A 20,172-nucleotide genomic window follows, 5' to 3' on the forward strand; every position below is an offset into this window, starting at 1 on the left:
TCTATGTGAATTATCTGTGCTCCTTAGGACATTTCACCTCTTGGATCAAACCATTTTACTGATTTAATGTATGTAAGTCAAATGGGGAACGAGCTGGGTTCTCCTGGTGAAGTGACAAAGAAAGTCCAACACTATTTGAAAGCAAGGCTTGCAAACAACGATTTTTTTTATTCAAGTGTGTTTCTTTCAAAACTGGATATTTGAGAACTCTATAACGAATGGAAGCGCATAACAGGTGTGGTTTATGGTTCACTTTGACCCATACATTTTTAAACTGCTTTGTTATGAAAATGAAAGGCATACTTTATACTTTATTTTTAATAAAATGCTTTATTTTTATAATGAACAATATACAGCACGACTACAAACAGTGAAAAAATATAATAAAATACATATTTCAAAAGAAACTGGTACGTACATATGTCCGTGTACAGGTGTAAACGGGTATGTGTACACACAAAATTATAAAACCGAAATGAGCGTTTCTAATACTACATAAAAATTAAATATAACACTACTTCCGGTATGACGGCTGCATTGTACTCTATGGAGGAGCGTACGTGTCTGCCAGCTGACTGTGCCTGCATCCAGGAGCTGTGTTGTAAACAAAGATGCAGTTCCATTGAACACTGTTGTGTAAACATGTGTAAACTGGTACATACAAACCTGCAAAACCAAAATGTTTTTTCCTAGAAATAATATAAAAAAATAGTATATAAAACACGTTACATATTAGGCACATAAGTTGTTATCCTACGTGCCCTTTCAGTTTGCTGTATGCATTTGAGTTCAGCTTGCCATATTCAAATCAAAATGACTACTTTCAAGATTAAATATTTCCTTCTGATATATTTCCTGTTGCATTTGTGGAACAAAACGAAGGATTATTGTCTCCCAAGTACATTAAAAAATAAGCAACTAGGCTTTCACTAAGTTGGCGTCTTGACAAATCTATTGTCATAGCAACCTCTGTCTCATAGTCAGTCTGCAAACAAAGGCTTGAAATAAAAAAAAAAAAAATGTGTGCTAGGGGGAGGAGGCATGTCTTGTTTGCTGCATTTACAAAAATAATAGAATATCTTATGTTATATAAAAATAAAACATGTATTGTAATGCCTGGGTCACATTGACCCGCTTGGCGGTTCTAGTGTTAATAAGTTGCCAGTAAATACAATATAATCGTAAATCTCGAAAAACTACTCACTTCTAAATCTTTTGTAGTCATTTTTGTATTACTTTAGTATAAATATATGCTAATTTGGATTCATATGTTGTTTTTTTCTGACTTTATGTGAACGAAAAGACACACATTTGCCCATTTTCCCATTGGAAATAGTGATATTTTGAAATATCACTGTCCTGGTCACAAAAGCAAAGTTTGTGGGGAATAATAGCCATTTTCTATACTTTTGAGGCATAAGCAATAAGGAAATAACACTTACTACCTAGGAACAAAAAAAAAATAATAATTGTTACATGGTGTTATTATTTTCACAGAGGAATAACAGAATTTTATCATGGTGACTATCAATAAATGACATGCTATTTTAATTCCTACCTTTTATTAATTTAAAAAACGTTTTAGGTTTAATAACACCCAAGTAGTCCTTCATTACCATGTCTAGTCTAGTTGTTTAACTACTGGGCAAGACAGGGTTTGTATAGATTGGTTTTTTCCTTTTCTTTTTTTTCCTTTTTTTTAGGACAGAAATTAAAGTGTACTGCATGCAGGGTGGGTTTACACATTTGCATATGAAGCAGTGTAGTTTAAAATGCCTAAAGCATGAACAGGGAAATTCAAGTAAAGGAATGCATCAAATATTAATAAAGGTTAGAAAAAATAAAACTGTGCATGCGCATTGTGAATAGTAAACCATTTCATGACTCGATTCAGTTATTTAAATAATTTCAAGACATCTCCAGAATTTTTGTGTAAAGGTTTTGCAGTGAAATTTCTTGTGCTTTATTTTGTAGAATTGCTTTATGTGCACCTAGTGCCTAAGGATGTATCCTGATACAGCCATTGTAAATAATGTAAACCATGGCAACTGGTATTGCTAACAGGTGTTTTTGACTCCCACTAAATCATAATACATTTAAATAAAGTATCATAATTTTCTAAATATAGCAGGCACCCATGTATAATTTGTACATAGGATGTGGTATACTTGAATGTGGTTTCATGTCTGTGAAAAGCAACAAACAGCATGAATACATAACTGTTTTTTTTTTTCAGAAAAACCTGCTGTTATAGTCAAGCCTGTATTTATCTTTAATAATTAATACAGCTGAAACAAAATATTTTATATTGGGCTTGTCTGACATCACAACACATTTGCAGTGTATGCTTAATTGATACATTGATTATAGATACACACACACACACACAGTTAAAAGTATGATCAATCCTAATAAGTATTATTCTTTGCTTTATCCTCTGCTTTTACTATACCATGGCCTGGTATACAAGAGGTGCTCGTTATACAACAGATGTTAAAGGGAACTGCTTTGTCTGGGTGAACATTATCTATAGGGTTTGTGAGTGAAAAGGTAGTCTTTGCTGTAATTGACCTTCAAAAATTCTATTCAGCACAGCAGTTGGAATGTAAAGATAGCCAAGTAGTTTGAAAAATGTGATGTCTCCTGAGAAGCTTTTATCTCAGAAATCTCGTTTGGAGTTTGCTTTTCTTCCTACACACCATGGGGAGGGTCATTTACCAAAACGCTTAAAATAATTCAGTAGGTAAAATACATGATTTGCCATTATAAACCTTGCATTTGTTTTTAATAGCATACTGTGTAAAAGCAAGCTTGAGATGAGCTATCATTTACATTTTAGGACTTTACGAAAAGTTATCAACCTTAAACAGCAGCCTTGATAATCCAAACAGCCCCTTGGTCCTGCTGAGTGTACTGCTCTTCTGCCCTGTTGTGAGATGTCTGGTATTTACAGTACAGCGCAGTACTCTGTTATATATTTAAAGGTTTTTATTATATCTTTGTTAGGAGGTTTCTTAATGGGAGAAGTTGTATAAACAATTTCACAGTCATAATCTCAGATAGTTTGGATATTAGAGGTTTTACTTTACTCTGTATTTACTGCCATGTTAATCTTTTGATTTATGTTAAGGCCATGATGTGACAAGGGGTGGGCAACGATATGAAAATTGTATATTGATATCATGCACATATTTTGATATCATTATCAATAATATCGAAGTCTTCCAAAATACAGAAAACTAGTATAACACAATTACATATACATATAGATGTTAACAGATATTTACATAAGAAAAGCAAAAACTTACTTGAATTTAGTGTCTTAAAATCCATGGAGAAAAAGTTGTTATATTGTTTTACTTTTCTATGCCACCATCAGCTACCTCAAAACCGGAATATTTATATACTGCATTTCACTGTGAAAATAAATTAAAAAGGCTTTATTTTCAAAATTAGAACACATAACGCATGACTTCAAAAAATGAAAAACTATAATAAAATAAACATTTGAAAAGAAAATATTGTGAAAACTGATGTAAACTGCTATACATACATATAAAATTGTAAAAGGAAGTAATGCTTTACAAAAATGATGGTAACATTTTATATTAAGGTGCTGCTTATTAATGTGTTATAACTGTATTAACACTATAACATAGTTATTAAGCATATATTATACATTTATAAAATATTTATAAACATTAATAAGCAGCACCTTAATAGAATGTGTCACCAAAATAACATAAAAAAGAAAATAACTCAATTCCCATTGTGTAACGTGAATGCACATTCAGGGAAACATTCTTCAAAACAGTTACCTGGCATTGTTTTCTGTTGCGTGTCACTTGATGCACACTGTATCCAGGCTGAGCTGCGTTTCCCTGCCACTTTGTAGTTTTCTGATTGAAAATTTTCTTCTAAAGCTTCATGGTTAGCATCAAGATAAAATCTCTCCTACCGATATTTTCCCTGTGCATTTCCCCATGAAGGGCTGGGCTAGTTTCATTTTCTATTCTAATACATACCGCTGTAAACTCAGTGGAGGTAGAGATAACAAACTGGCTTGTATACATATAAAAAAACAATGTATTGTAGGTTATATTAACAATAAAGGCATGCATTGTAATACACTGTCTAAATAACAGGTAGAGACACTGGAGGAAATGCTGGAGTCAGAGGGGGGAAAGGAGAGGAAGATCTGGGCATCAACATAGAAATGACGCGAGAAGCCATAGGAGATGAAAGGATCCAGGGAGCAGGCATAACAAGAAAACAGGAGGGGTTCCAGGACTGAGCCTTCGGGGACACCTGGAAAGAGAGCAAGAGGCAGAGGGTGAGCCACGCCAAGACTCCCAGTACGTGCGATCAGATAGGTAGGAGAACCAGGAAAGACCAGTGCTGGAAAGTCCCAGGTCAGGGAGGAAGGACAGGAGAACAGAGTGGTCAACTGTGTCAAAGGCAGCAGAGAGGTCAAGGAGAATTAACACAGATGAGAGGAAAATGGCACAGGCAGACAGTAGAGAGTTAGTGACAGTGGAGTGTACTGGCCGAAAACAAGATCGAAGGGTATTAGGGTTTTAGAAAGAAAAGGGAGACAGGGATGGTTTGTTTAAGATGGGTGTAATGAGGGTCTGTTTGAAGGCAGAGGTGAAACAGCCACAGAGTAGAGAGGTGTTTAAAGAGGAAATGTAAGGGAGAAAGGAGTATAGCAGGGGCAGCAGCCTGGAAGAGGTGAGTGGAGAGGGGGTCCAGAACAGAGTGGTGGGTTTATGGCTCTTGAGCAGGAAGCAAAGATCAGAGTCCAAGAGGTGTGAGAAGAAGGAGATGGAGTGTAGATTAGTAGTGGTTGCAGAGGGTGATGGGGTGTGAGTGAGCAGAGGACAGGGAAGGAGGCAAGGTATTGAAGAGTTTGGATGTTAGTGATTTTGGATGAAGAGGCAAAGCCAGGATAGAGGAATTTGAAGGGGGGGGGGGCTAAGACAGGAGGAGAAGGTAAAGAAATGTTTGTTCGTAGAAGACTGAATGGTAGAGTGGAAGTAGGAGCATTTGGTGGTGAGTGAAGAAAAGGAAGAGAGGAGTGAGTGATAGAGATCCAAGGTAACAGGGATTTACCAGAGAGTAGTGTTCAAAGCTGTCACCCATAGCATCAAACATTTTACATTTTGAGGTTAAATTACCAGTAAATTAGGCATTCAAAAGTGTTGGCTAAAACTTCTTTCCATTTGCTATATTAGTGGTGTTTTTTTTTTTTTTTTTTTTTTTTAATACATTAGATAGTGTATTTAGCCCTTCCCTGTGAGAATTCTCAAAGTTATTTACTCCAAATCATCATCAGCTTTATTTTTGACTTAAAGGAGAAAACACCATTTACAATTCAAAAATTAAGAAGAAACAACTTCAGACTATTCACAAACCCCTAAATTAAACATTTGAGATGTTGTTCATGTCAGCACTCTGTTGCAAGCCTCCTGGATGTTAAGAGCTCCAGTTCCATGGGCGAGTTTACATAACAATGATTTGTACGTGAAGTTGTTAGCCTCAAGCCCAACCCCCAACCTGGAGGACCTGTCCTCTACCCTAACCCTGTCTGGCTTGGGTGACCCAATCAGGAGTTTATAACTCCTGCCTGCACAGCTCTTCAGGTCATGGAGCTACTCAAGCAACCCTGCCACAGCAAGGTATCAGTTCAATGGGGGCAGAGAGTACTTTGTTTTTAAAAAGACTACGCACAAGATGCATTTTATAGTTTGGGAGTGCTTTATTTCTGGGTACTGTGAGGTTGGTAACATATTCATTTGCTTTTTTAATATATATGTTCTTGTTCTAGTCCTTTGAGAGAGTGTCCTCAGTTTATGGCATCTTGACTGAGTCATTCTTAAAGAAGACTACAAGTCATTGTATAGAAGCTCTGAAAGCTCAAGCACAATTTGCTTAATGAGCTTATAGCCTATTGCATGTCTCATTTATATGCTATAGGTCACTGTGTGTAGGCTCTGAAAAGTTAAGCACTATTCATGTAACAGGGGTGACTAGCTTATAAGTTCCCTGCCTGTCTCATATAATTGGTGATAAGTGGTCAGACAAGACCATTTTATCCAAAATATTAAATTTTTATAATGACTTATAAAAGCCATTAACAACAAAATTAAAAAAAAAAAATCTGTTTAAAAATATAACTTAATAAAACCATTCTTCTTCCATGAATTCAGATTGACCTAGCAGGTACTTTCTCATTTTTTTTCACCTGCCTTCTCCCATCCTCCAGTTTATATCTGGTGCATATGTCCCTGCAGAGACCACATGAGTCTTCTATATTTTCATGCATTGCCTAAAATAATTACATATAATGTATGTTTATAGTGTCTGGCGGCATCCTCTAATCAAGTGTATTTCTTGCACATTGTTTGCTGTTCAGGTTATACAAAGAATGAGTGCAACAGAAAATACACAGTTAACTTTAGCAGAGGCAGCCACAAACATATTATAGTCGTTAAATGTAAATAAAAAAACAGGCAAATAGTTGATATTAATGCAATAAATCTGTTGATATAAAACCTGTTGTGGTTTAAATGTTTTGAATGCTTTGTTGTTCTGTGTGTGAGGTCTACACTCTCAGCAAAATTATAGGTATAGTTGTTGCTGATAGGTTACAATGGGGACATGACTTATTATTCATATTTTTGCCCTTTCCTATACGATAATACAAAAACAATGGATTGTTAATTGTCTAAATTAAGATGTTGTTGCCATTGAATGATCATTGCATTCGGATTGTTGGAGTAATAGAAAAATCATTACAATATTGATGGTGATGATAATGACAGGGTTTGCCAGATTTCTCTAGAGAGTTTTCATTGAGCTATTTTGAAAGATCTACCTGCCAGTGTATAAATAGTTTCCAAAGACCATTGAAGAGTTTTAAAGTAAAAACTTTTTTTTTTCCTTCTGCTTAGTATGTAAGTCTCAAAGGGGCAGTTTAAAAATAAATATTTCTTTTTAAAACAGTTTATGTGTTGCTGCATTAAGGTTAAGAAATCTCTATTTTCAAGCTATACTTTTAGCCTGTCTTGCACATCCTGGGTTATTTCACCTGGACGTGAAAGTGCTCCCATCCCTTCTTTCCTTCCAAAATCCAGTCAGCTGCTTCCCCTGTTGACTGACTTGCTCGAGGCATTACCAGACTTCTTGGAAGGCAAGGCAACTGAAAACTTACTGTAGCACAAGATGTCTGTTTTAAAATGAAAAAGCGTGTTTACTACAACATGTGTTTCTTTCAAAACTGCACTCTTGAGACCTATGTATGTAGCTGATAGAAGTGCCCAACTTGTAAACTGTAAGGAATTATTTTGTTAGCAACAATTTGTTTAAATACAAACACACCTAATAAATCTACCAAACCAGAAATAAGCAATACAGGGTCTTGTGAACAGTTTATTTCTTATTGGTATTAATTAGAATGGTATTTGCCCTTTTTCCTTTCTGTAAAATAAAATGTGATAATGATGATTTGAAGTAAAAAGAGAGGAAACCCATGTTCAGTTATACATATTGCAGTGCTGAAGAAGCTGCTTTTTCTGTCAACTTAGTTCCAAATGTTTAAGTCAAAATGGCATTTAAGTATGCAAAACAACTTACTGACAAAGTTTAAGAAAATTAGGGCTTTAGAAAAGTAGGTTGTCATTCTTTGATGGGGGTATTAAGAAAACTGAAACCTTATCCTACAATGGAAGATGTAAAAACGTACAAAATGTTATGCTTCAAATGCAAAATAATTCAGTACTGTGCTATCTTAGCATTTATAAAGTCATGTGCATACAACTTCTTCAGATTCATCCTTCGGGTAGACTTAAAGTATGGGGATTTGATTAAAATATTTGGAGCTTAAGCAGCAATTCACACCTTTTGTAAAGAGGGGGAGAGCTGATTAAAATGTAAAGGGATCCACTTATTCTGTCTGCTATAATAGTTTTCTTTTTATATTCCAGAGATTATGATCTTCTGAAGCATGAAATGCGAAAAGGCAGATATGCTTAAAACAAGCTTGGCGGATTGTTTGTCAGTGCAATAACAGAAGATCAAGCGTTGGATCACTGATTGCTTAGGACATTTGCACCATTTAGAAAGTCAACTATATCATGGTGATATACGTCAGTAAAATTGGTTAATGCACTACTATGATTTTGATGGCTGATACAGGGTTTAATATGTTTTAAAAAACATAAACACCAAGGAAACAAAGGCTGTTTACTTTATCGTCTATGAGGATTACATTTTCTTAATGTGTTCTAAACCACCTTTTGAAGAATATATGCAAATTAAGAATATGCAAATTAAAAATGATTTCATTAGTAAATTTACTCTAAATATACATAGCAAACTAGTAAACTACTAAACAGAAACGACATTGCCTATGATAGCATTGCCTGTAATATCATGAATGAAGTAATAGATCGTAATACCGCTGCCAGGAAACAGGTTTTCACTTATTTTCATCACATTAGTCATGTCTATAGTCATGTGTGGCAAAGTGCCCCGCCCATGTGCAATTTATTTGTGTTTTGTGTTGTATGTAGTGTGTTAATGTTGGTGTATAGTCATTGGTAGATGGGATATAAATGGGTCTGTGTAACACGACTAAGTTTAAAATGCATATTTGTATTTAGGCACGAGGATTGCACAGCACTTCACATGCAGGTAAAATGTAGTAATATGTGAGCACGGGGAATTGCACTTTATTCACATGCAGACTCCAATTGAATGATTGATTAGCAATCGAGTCTCGGTACAGCTGCATAAAAGCAGCACGTTTTCACTCACTCGGGGTTGTGTGTTCGTGAGTGGAGAGGAGAGAATTAAAAACAAACAAACAAAGTAAATATAACAAGTGCTGGAAGCACCAGCACCGTACCTGTTCCGTACTGTATCTGTTAGCATCTATTCGTTTTGTTAGTCTGTTTAATTGGCCTCAAGTGCCATGTCCTGTTTTGGTATGCTGTTTTTGTTTAAATCTTTTATTTTGTTTATTAAATGCTGAGCGCAGCCAAGCGCTCAACTTCACCAAACTCTATGTCTCTGTCCTGTGTTATTGTTCTGGTTCTGATGTAACCACTCAGCCAGCCTTGTGACATCATGTTATTAACACTTGTAGCACCGGAGATGTACTCATACCTAGAAGCCCTGCAGCAGTCTTTCTAACGGCTGTATTCAAAACACTGTAAATAGTATAACGAAAGGAGAAAAACTCGAACGTATTTTTTTAAAATGTATTTATTTTTTATTGAGTAAGTGTCACAAAGACGGCTGGAGTAGGGGACTTCAGACCAGAAACAGGAACCAGGAAATAAACAAAAAGAGAGGTGGAGTTTGGTGAGGCTGAGTGAATGGTCTCGCTCAGCATTTAATAGTGCACAGACAGACAGAAAATAAAAGGTTGCAAGACAAACAAAAACACAGGACATGGCACATTTGCCAAAACAAAGAGATGAAACAAAAACGGAAAAACACTAAACAAACACGGTGAGCTGATGTTTTTAATTATTATTATTATTATTATTATTATTATTATTATTATTATTATTATTATTATTATTATTATTACACTGTGTAAAAAATATATATTTTTTTTGTTCCTGGGTAGTAAGTGTTATTTCCTAATTGCTTATGCCTCAAAATTATAGAAAATGGCTATTATTCCCCACAAACTTTGCTTTTGTGACCAGGACAGTGATATTTCAAAATATCACTATTTCCAATGGGAAAACAGACAAATGTGTGTCTTTTCATTCACATCAAGTCAGAAAAAAACAACATATGAATCCAAATTAATATGTATTTATACTAAAGTAATACAAAAATGACTACAAAAGATTTAGAAGTGAGTAGTTTTTCGAGATTTATGATTATACTGTACATATATGGGACAGAGAGGGAGTTACAATAATCAAGCTGGGTGAAAATGAGAGAGTGGACCAGGAGTTTGGTAGCGGAGAAGGAGATGAACAGTCAGGGGGTGGGGGGGGGGAGTGAAGTTATTGAAGGCAACGGCAGAGGTGCGTGAAGATAGATATGACTGTAGCCAGGCAAAGGGTATGCCAGAGATGCCCAGGCTAGAGAGAGTGGAGAAGAGGATGAGGTGGTCGACAATGTCAAAAGCAGAGGAAAGATCGAAAAGAATGAGGATAGAGGAGAGCATTGAAGGAGTTGGCCAGATTGTTCTATTATATATTATCATTACTGTATTGCAATATCATAACCATATCTTATCACATGACTTGTCAGGTATGGCAAAATTAAGTGCAGCAGAGAAACAAAAAAGATACAGGCACAGTTGTTCCTTTACAAACATGTATTCAAAATATTTTTAACTATTAAATTGTTCGACTAAAACATCTTAATTGATCATTTTCAATGTATTTTAAACTAATGTCAACTTTCAGAATTTGATATATTTCTTAACAGTTCATAAATTAATAAAGTTTGTTGATATAACACTGTGTCAATGTCATTGGTGTTACTGCACGGACGAGGTGTTTAGGTAATACCACTGACAAAAGAGCAGCTTAACCACTATTTGATTAAAAATATTAAAATAACTGAAATTCATTAAACTCTACAATTAGTTGTATAAGAAAGATTAGATGTTCACAAATGCATTACACAACTATTTCTTAATGACTATTTCTAAAGAAATTTTCAGATCCAAAAGCCACCGCATTTGTAGAATGACCCTATTGCATGGTTATAAGCCATCTATAATGCTTTATTAATACTCTATGACATTGTTATTATGCATGTATTATATATTTATAAAACGTTAAGCAGCACCTTAATATAAAGTGTTACCACAACATCGTTCACTTACTTTCTCCACCTAATGTCTCCTTTAAAGACAGCAAGTTCTTTTTAATGCATTTCTTATGCATGTTCAAGTAGGGGGACCAGTCACAAAAACTATTCTGGACTAAATGATTAGATACCATTAGATGAAGCAAATTAAGTGCAAGCATGGGATATGTCTAATCTTTTCTTATGATACACTTCGGTAGTTGGCCCTGTTGTGGACAGAACTTTCAAAACACACGAACAGACAGACACAGAAGTAAACAAGTCCTGACTTCCAACACCAAAAATATATACTTATACACCTTATAAAAGAACAAAAAGATACACACTTCAGTCTTCCACAAAGTTTCATTGAATCCTGTAGTTATTTTTGCTTGTGAGTATGTACGCTCCTAAAATAACTGTGCCACTGAATAAAAATTCATGTACACAATCCATGGGTCAAAACCCTCTGTGTTAAATACATAAACTGTATATTTTTCTAATTGCGGCTGTTTATTTCTCAAGCATTGTAATTCATTATTTGTTTCTACCTTCTTCTTCGCAAGTAGCCAGCTGCTGTCATCTAGAGCTGTTGGCTTACGGATGTAACCCTGGTTCCCTGAAAGAGAAGACGACCACTAACAATGGTTTTGGGATATGCCTGACACAGGTCAATTGTTCACTGAGCATTTTATGTCAGAGCTGACGATAGGCCCCTCCGGGGAGTGACTTCCTCGGTCCCGCCTCCCGAAAGAACAAATAGTCACTCCACGGAGCCCACTTTGTCTTTTGCATCGAACCCACAAAGGCAACCAATTCGACTTCGCAGGTTGGTGGTCATCTTCTCTTTCAAGGAACCAGGGTTACATCAGTAACCCAATGTTCCCTTTCAACTCGAAGATAACCATCAACAATACTTTTGGGAAAAGAATACCAAAGCCGTCATGAGGTAGCGTGAGCGGTGACAGCAGACAAGGGACATCTCGAGACCGCATAATCTATAGTTAGCGGTGTGAGCGTGCAACCTCAAGGACCCTTATGCTTAATGAAGGTGAAGAGGGATCTGCTACATTAAGTCGGTAGAACCTATTGAAAGTATGTGGAGTAACCCAGCTAGCCACAGTACATATGTTGGATAGTGAGGTTCCTCTAAAGAAGGCCCAAGAAGTAGCCACTCCTCTGGTAGACTGCATGGCCACTCGCCCAGGTGGGAGTAGGCTGGCATTAGTATATGCATTCAGGATCCTGTTAGACAGCTGCTGCTTTGAGAGGGGCTGATCCAGAATCCTTGCATCATTACAGACAAAAAGCTGATCAGAGTGATGCAGAGCTCTCATTCTGCCAACATAACATTTCAATGCCGGAACCGGGCAGAGAGAGTTTAGTCTCCAATCCTCCTCCAAAGAAAAAGGAGGGGGATGGAAAGCCTCTAGTTCACCCGACTGGCTTAAGTGGAAAGCCATAAGCAGCTTAGGGAGGAAGGTTTTCATACATAAGGATGTCCTGTTTCCCTCGTTCCAAATGCGCATACAGGAACTGTGTACCGACAGAGCCTGTAGCTCACTGACACACTCTACGAAGGTGATGGCTAACAAAAAGGCTGTCTTCATAGAGATGTATTTCAACTCTATGAAATGTATTGGCTCAAACAGGGCCTTAGTGAGAGCCACCAATATCACTTCTACTCTGCTGGGGTTGGACGTCCTTTCTAAGAGGACGTAACTGCAGAGAGACCAAGAAATGAGCACCTGGGGACACATCAATGGGGACATGGCATGCAGATAAGGCTGCTGGGTACACTTTCAGCACCAAGGGGGATTTATGCACCTACAGCAGTTCTTGCAGGAATTGGAAACAAATTACTATAGGGCAAGAGATAGGGTTATGACCTCTGGTCTTTCACCAGTCTTGAAAATACCTCCATTTATAGGCATACAACAACCTTGTGGTGGAGGGCCTATCATTCTGCAGTGTACTAACGGCCGGGTCTGAGAGCCCTAAGGCAGACAGATGGTTCTGTGCAGGGTCCATACCCATAGTTGGGGTCTGCCCAGTTCTGAGTGCCTGAGAGTGTCTCTCACCTCACTGAGGCCATCCAGCCGTTGCCAGCCACCAGGAGAACTGTCACCTTCTCTCTCAGGACCTTCTCTATGAAGACCAGGTGCAATGGTATAGGTGGGAATGCATATAAGAGCTTCCTTGACCACTCGTGTGCTAGGGCGTCGACGCCTAGTGGACCACTGCAGTGGTGATGAACCATAGGGGGCATTGAGTTGTCTCTGCCGTGGTGAAGAGATTGACTCTGGCTTTCCTTAAACAAATGCGCTCTACTACTTGATGGTGGAGTTGCCACTCTGAGGACCTTCCCTCGAGAGGAGGTCTGCCACCTGGTTCACCACTCCAGGAATATTAACAGCCCAGAGGGATAACAAGTTCCGTTGTGCCCAAAATAATAATCTGAAGGCTATGTGATGTAACCCCAGGACCAAAGTCCTCCCTGGCGGTTGATGTTTGCCACTATCGACATGTTGTCCGTCAGCACAAGAACATGTCTCCCTCGGAGCACTGGGAGAAAATGCTGGAGAGCAAGGTGAACCATTAGCAATTCCAGCACATTTATATGCAGGAATGTCCAATGGCCTGACCAGGACCCGCGGATTCCTTGCTGACACAGACGGCACCCAAACCTAAGTTGGATGCGTCTGTCATCACCACCTGATGGCTCTGGATCACCCCCATCCTTACACCCTTGCGCATGTGAGAGGTTTCCATCCACCAGTGCAGGGCTTCCCAGTATATGCACGACACGATCAGCTGATGGTGCCTGACATGTTTGGGGTGTAGCCGGAAGGCATTGAGCCACAAAACCAGCGCATATGGAGTAATCCCAGCTGGAGGGCTGATGAAACCGCAACCATCCGACCCAACAACTTCTGACACAACACTGTCAGTAGATAGGCCCTTATAGCAGGACATGGTTCATCAAACAAACTTATTATGCATGTACTGTATATTCAGGTACTTTTATAGCTTTGTTATGCTATACCTAGTCTATTATATCCTTTTTAATACACATTAAAACCTAAAGAAGTGAACAAAACAAACAAAAGAAAGTAATGTAAAAGTTTATCAATCAGTGATGACATAACGATCAGCATTCATTATGTGGAGCAGCATCTAACATGAGCCTTCATAGGTATTGAAAATGTCAAATTGAATTTAATAATAACCTGATGTGTGTTTCACCAATTCCCACAATCTTAATAACCACCAAATACTATGACCCACTTTTTTATACAGTCTCTACCATTTAAAACATTTACTGGCTTGAGGGGTGCAGCAAGGATCTTTGTATGCATGACAGCATCAGCAATTTAGAAAAACTATTTAGTGTTATGAAGAAAAGATTTGCAAATGATAAAGTTCGCCATGAAGTGACATAATGTGATGAGGATCTATGAGAGCTTATAATGCTAGAATGCCTATGCTGCACTGGTTATTACCTTCTGTTTGTTGTATAAAAGCCAAACCAAGATGTTCAATGTGTTTATCAATACTCAGACTTTTTACAAAAATAGCACATGAGGTGAATCATTTCGAGCTTTTTTAGCATTTGTTTGTCTGAATTGCACACATTTCAACCACTTTAAGATTTACTGGCACCAACTGTTGTTTAATTCTTAAAGGGGAACCCAAACACCTCTACCTAACTTAACACCAACCTACTTTTTTATCTCTAAAAACAGAATTGATAAGTAGCTTTCCAATTTAGGATTAAGAAGTGGTTCATTTTGAGGTTAAAATTACATTTTTCACACTCTGGTATTTCCGTGATCAATTGGCTTGATGACGTCATAGAGTGAACTGATTTTCGTACTTCTGACATAATAAAAAAAAAAAAAAAAAAAAACTGCAGATGTACTCAAAACAAAAAAAACTAATATGAAGTTGAAAAAAAAAAACAACAACAATATGGCTAATTAGCCCAAGTACCCTTTAGATGATATGTAGATTATGATACAGAACTTCGAATCCGCTGTGCACTCAGTCATAATGGAGGTGGCAGATACTCGTCCTTGTAATCAAAATATTATTTGTCCCGCCCACCCTAGCCCTAAACCAATTGTATCTTGACATGCCCTGTAGTCATGGCTATGACCCATGCTTAAAAAAACAAGTTCGCTGGTTTGACGGCTGAGATATGCTTGTTTTGTCATCACAACAAAAGTTACAACATTACAGCACGTCTGCCTGAAATGTTCCTGGGTGGAGGTGAGGTGGATGGACTTCCATTGCTGTCCGTCAGCAGAGGTGCCGGCATAGAAAGATGCGAGTGACAGCATATGAATGAAAAAAATGGGATGCCTATAATATCTCTTATCCACCCTTTTGGTTTCCTTCTCCAAAGATCTTGGCAGCAGTGTGTCTCCAGCTGAGTTTTTTTTTTTTTTTTTTTTTAAATTGGGAGTCACTGGACCAGCGAGGATCGACTTTTATGTCTATTCCAACTCACTGGCTCTTGATAATGAATATCGACCCTCAAAAAAGCTGTTTGAACTAGTCTAATGAACTGTATATTTTTTTTTAAAGTTTCTAACTACTATCACTATTTTAAGTATTTAATTCAAAACATATATTGCTTATTCTTCTGTTGCCAATGAATGAGATACGTCAGGCGCAGACAGATAAAAGCTGTACAGCTTCACTATTTGCTATACGGGACGTGCAGAAATGGATAAAGGATCTTGCACTGGCTTTGACATACTCACTGAGAGCAGAACCCGAACAAGACTGTCACTCCTGCTGGAAGCAGGATGATCTTTGGGATACAAATTGAATATTTGTGAAACTGCAACAATGTTAACATGTTGTAATAATTGTACTGTGTTTTAAAGACTATAAAGCAAGCAGAAATACTATTGCAGAAAATTATGAGCAGGATAACAGGATTCAAAATAAGAAACAAACTTATTAAAAAAACACATGTGAAAAGTACTAGCTTCCCTTCTAAGAGCTACTGGCATGGAGGTCTGTGTTAACCTTGAGATGAAGGGAAGAAATTAACATCTCATTTAATTAACTGGAAATGTTTTTGCAGTTGAAATTCCTTATCAGAAAAACTTTAGTTGGGGAACATCTTTTTAAATTAAACACAGAAGCATTTATAAGTATTCAGATTAAATACAAACAGAATAAAACTCTCTGGAGAGAAAATGTGTTTGGGTAAATTGAAATAGAATATTTGAACTAAAATAACTGATTTACTCGTTTTAAGGTTTTGCTGTAAAAGAAAACAAGTATTGTAACAGAAAAAATGTAAAGGCAGAAATGAGGACCTGTCCCAAAGACGGCCAGAGTGGGGGACATCAAACCAGAAACAGGAACCAGGAAATAAATGACAGAGAGGTGGTGGTCTTGCTCAGCATTTAATAGTGCACAGACAGACAGAAAATAAAAGGTTGCAAAGACAAACAAGACACAGGACACGGCACTCGTCATCAAAACAAAAAGACAAACAAAACGAACTAACAGTAAACAAAACACGGTGAGCAGATATTTTTAACTACTATTATTCCTATTATTATTATTACCTCCGTCTCCAATCTCGTTCTCCACTCATCGAACACACAACCCCAGTGAGTGAAAACGTGCAGCTTTTATGCAGCTGTACTGAGACTCGATTGCTAATCAATCATTCAATTGGAGTCGCGGTACAACTGCACGTGAATTAATAAAGTGCAAATCCCCCGTGCTCATATATTATTACTTTTTACTTGCACGTGAAGTGCTGTGCAATCCTCGTGCCTAAATACAAATATACATTTTAAACACTCGTGTTACACAGATCCGTTTATATCCTGTGTTCCAATGACTATACACCAACATTAACACACAACATACAACACAAAATACACACAGGGGCGGGCACTTTGCCACAGGACCTTATGTAATTAACTTGGAAATGTGTTCACAGTCAAGTTTCTTATAAGAAAAATAGGTCAACTTGATTTGGAAGCTGTCTGTAAGTTAAACACAGGTAGTTCAATCTAATTGAATTGAATTGTAATAGAAACCAGAAGCATTATAACAGGAAAGTTAAGTATTATAACATAAAAACTGTTAAGTCTGAAAATGAGACAATTCAGTGCAAAACTGAACTAAATGAAAATCATTAGTGGGTGCACACAGCTTTTCCTTATCAGTAGACATACTGAAAAAGGCACCTCAGCTTTTGCAGTACTAGTACTAGTACAGTACTTGCAGACACTATCTTAGACCCAAGGTCCTTTTACCATCTATAATCTTTTATATTAACTAACAGAAGGAACTTCATGTTACAATAAAACAAAGTTAATTGTCTTATTCTCATTACCTCATTATATTATCCAAAAAATAATGGGAGCTTAGTTATAAAATTAGGATGCAAGATTTTTCTTATCTTTAGAAATACCAGTCCATGCGGTCTCTTGAATCTAGCAAAAGTATGATGAGGTGCAATGAATTTGGGATTGTGCTTACAGTAGAGTTTATTTCTTATAAAGAAAAGAAAGTTTATTCTTATAAAGTAACTCCAACTGAAGAGAAGGGCTCCTTGACGTCTTTATCTATAAATTGTCCAAGGTCTGTTGAAGCAGGGGATTTTTAGGTAGAGAGAAGCCAAGTTTGTTAAACACACTTGTAGATTAAATTAAACAAGTTTATTAAGAAGAAAATATATTTTAGACCAAGGCTGTAATAATTAAACATCTGGTATTATATATTAAAACATCTCTCTCTATGTAATTGTATTTTAATAAGTAATAAGAACTTTATGGTACCAGAAAATATGTTGTCAGTATGAGGATTACCGCATGTATTAGAGATTAGGAAGGTAGAGGACATGAGATCATATCAAATTAATTTGAAAGGACTTGCCTGGACTTTTTAAATATATTATTCACTAAAAGATAAGAGCTGCCAAAAGAGACCAAATGTTTAGATTTAATTAATTCTTCTGATGCACAAAGCAAAGAAAAAGTCAAGGCAAGACTACAGTCAAGTATCATTCAGCTTGATAACACAAGCTGTTTGGTCCATTCTCTGAAGATCTCTTAAAAAACTGGTTGCTGTTTGGTCATATTTAGAAGCCTCTGCTTCGAATACAACTCTTGTCTATACTTATATTCTACACAAAACCTACATATATCAGGAGGTAAGCATAATCATGACTTTTTATCTCGCTTATATTGGAGCATTGCTTTAGGGATAGGAAATATATTTTAGCTTTAGAGAGTGGCATATTAGATGCTTTAGGATTTTTAGCGGTGGGCGTTTATTAGCGTTTCGCATGTCTAGCCCAAGGGTAAAATATCTTATAACCATAATTGTTTGAATTATTAATGCTGTTAAGTTTGTACAGGCACTGGACCTCCCAGACTGCCTATCCTGTCTATAACCACTTGATCCATTTTTAAGCATTTAATAAACCGAAGGGATACTGACACTGTTCAGATTTGTTAAAACTTCAAACCTGAATGGGTCTGTGTGATTTTATTGATTACTTAAAAGCTGTCTGGATATATTGTAAACCAGAGCGCGAACAATCCACTTGCAGGAGTCCAAAACATCTCTGTGTCCTCCTTAAAGAGTGTGCTCAAATCATAAAGGAAGTACGTGGAACCTGACATCATACTTTAAATACATAAGAACATAAGAACATCAGAAAGTTTACAAACGAGAGGAGGCCATTCGGCCCATCTTGCTCGTTTGGTTGTTAGTAGCTTATTGATCCGAAAATCTCATCAAGCAGCTTCTTGAAGGATCCCAGGGTGTCAGCTTCAACAACATTACATGTCAGCTTCAACAACATTATAAATACAGACTGCATTTGCAAAATTGGATACATTTACATTTAATTAGATGTGCTGAGTGTGTACCTCTGTACAAGAGGATTAAAAAAATCTCCCTCGAGTCTGACCAGAAATGATGTCTGAGTCTATAAGTTTTGTACTCTAAAGTAACATTTAATCTTGTCAGTAGTCAAAAGCAATTGTCTTTGTATTACTGTTTTTGGCGCACTATTTAAAAGCTCTTGTTTATGCTGATGTAGCTAAAACTACATTATTTGGTGAACGTTCTGTGAATTCTTGGTTTTTTGCGGCACCTCATCTGTGAAATGTACAAAAAACTACCGTCCCAAAATCATAACCTTACGTATGACCCATGCATTATAATATTTGGATTCTATATTGGCAGAAGTTCAAAGTAAACATTTCATATTTTTGTCAGCCTTGAAATGTCTCAATCTGTAGTTTTGAGTCTGTAACAACACATTAAATAACAAATACTTTTAAATGCTAAAAGGTTCCAACATTACTGGGACTCAAATAATATAAAGCTGGGCTCAATCAATACATGATTCTTTAGATTTGCATGGGCAATTGAATTAAGATCCATGGATGCCAGATGTTACATTCAACCTAGTACTACGCTCTGTACTATGGGAGACCAAGCTTTTTGAAGTGCTGCCCCACGACTATGGAACATGCTGCCGAGATCTATTCAAGATTTTGAGTCTGTGGATATATTTAAATCTTGCTTATAGATTCTTTTTTAACCCTTTGAGTAGTATGAACGTACCAGTACGTTCGCTGCTCTCTGGTCCCCATGGAGTACGAACGTACCGGTACGTTCTGCAACTTTAAATTGAATTACTTAGCCTACAAAACCCCTGATCACATAACATTGTTACAGTAGGTTTCTGTAACACCTTTTATTGATCCCTTGTGCCCTCTGCCAAATATTGACTGAATTATATCTAATTATCCCAGTCACAAAAATGTCAACGTTTGTAAACCGACGAAAATTGCTCAGTGAGAAAGAATTATTAGCAATAATACTGAATTCAGATTCCGATTTAAATTCAAATACATACAATTCTTCCACTGAATCGGACATCAGCGAGTGTGTCAGTGAAGACATAAACAAAGAATATTTACCATCAACATCAAGTGACAGCGAAGAGGCGGCGCCAAGCTTTGTGCGTTGCTCCATGCTTCAAGGAGAATTATACGTTGAAGCATTAGACACACTCCCTCCGCCCCCACAACCTGTTTACCCAGATATCATTTATTCATGTCTCTCTCTCTCTCGCTCACGCTCTCTCTAGTTCAGCCTTTTTTTTTTTTTTTTTTTTTTTTTTTTTTTTTTTTTTTACGACGTTGTTGTTCCCTGTTTATTGTTTATTGCCTACATATTATTTTTTAGTCAAAACCTTTCCTTATGACTAAATAAAAAATATATATTCATTGGTTTTATTTATGTACGGTAAAAATGATTTGTCTGCATTTCATCACTATTCATTACAAA

The sequence above is a fragment of the Polyodon spathula genome, chromosome 21 (assembly GCF_017654505.1).
Source record: "Polyodon spathula isolate WHYD16114869_AA chromosome 21, ASM1765450v1, whole genome shotgun sequence".
Classification (NCBI taxonomy): Eukaryota; Metazoa; Chordata; class Actinopteri; order Acipenseriformes; family Polyodontidae; genus Polyodon; species Polyodon spathula.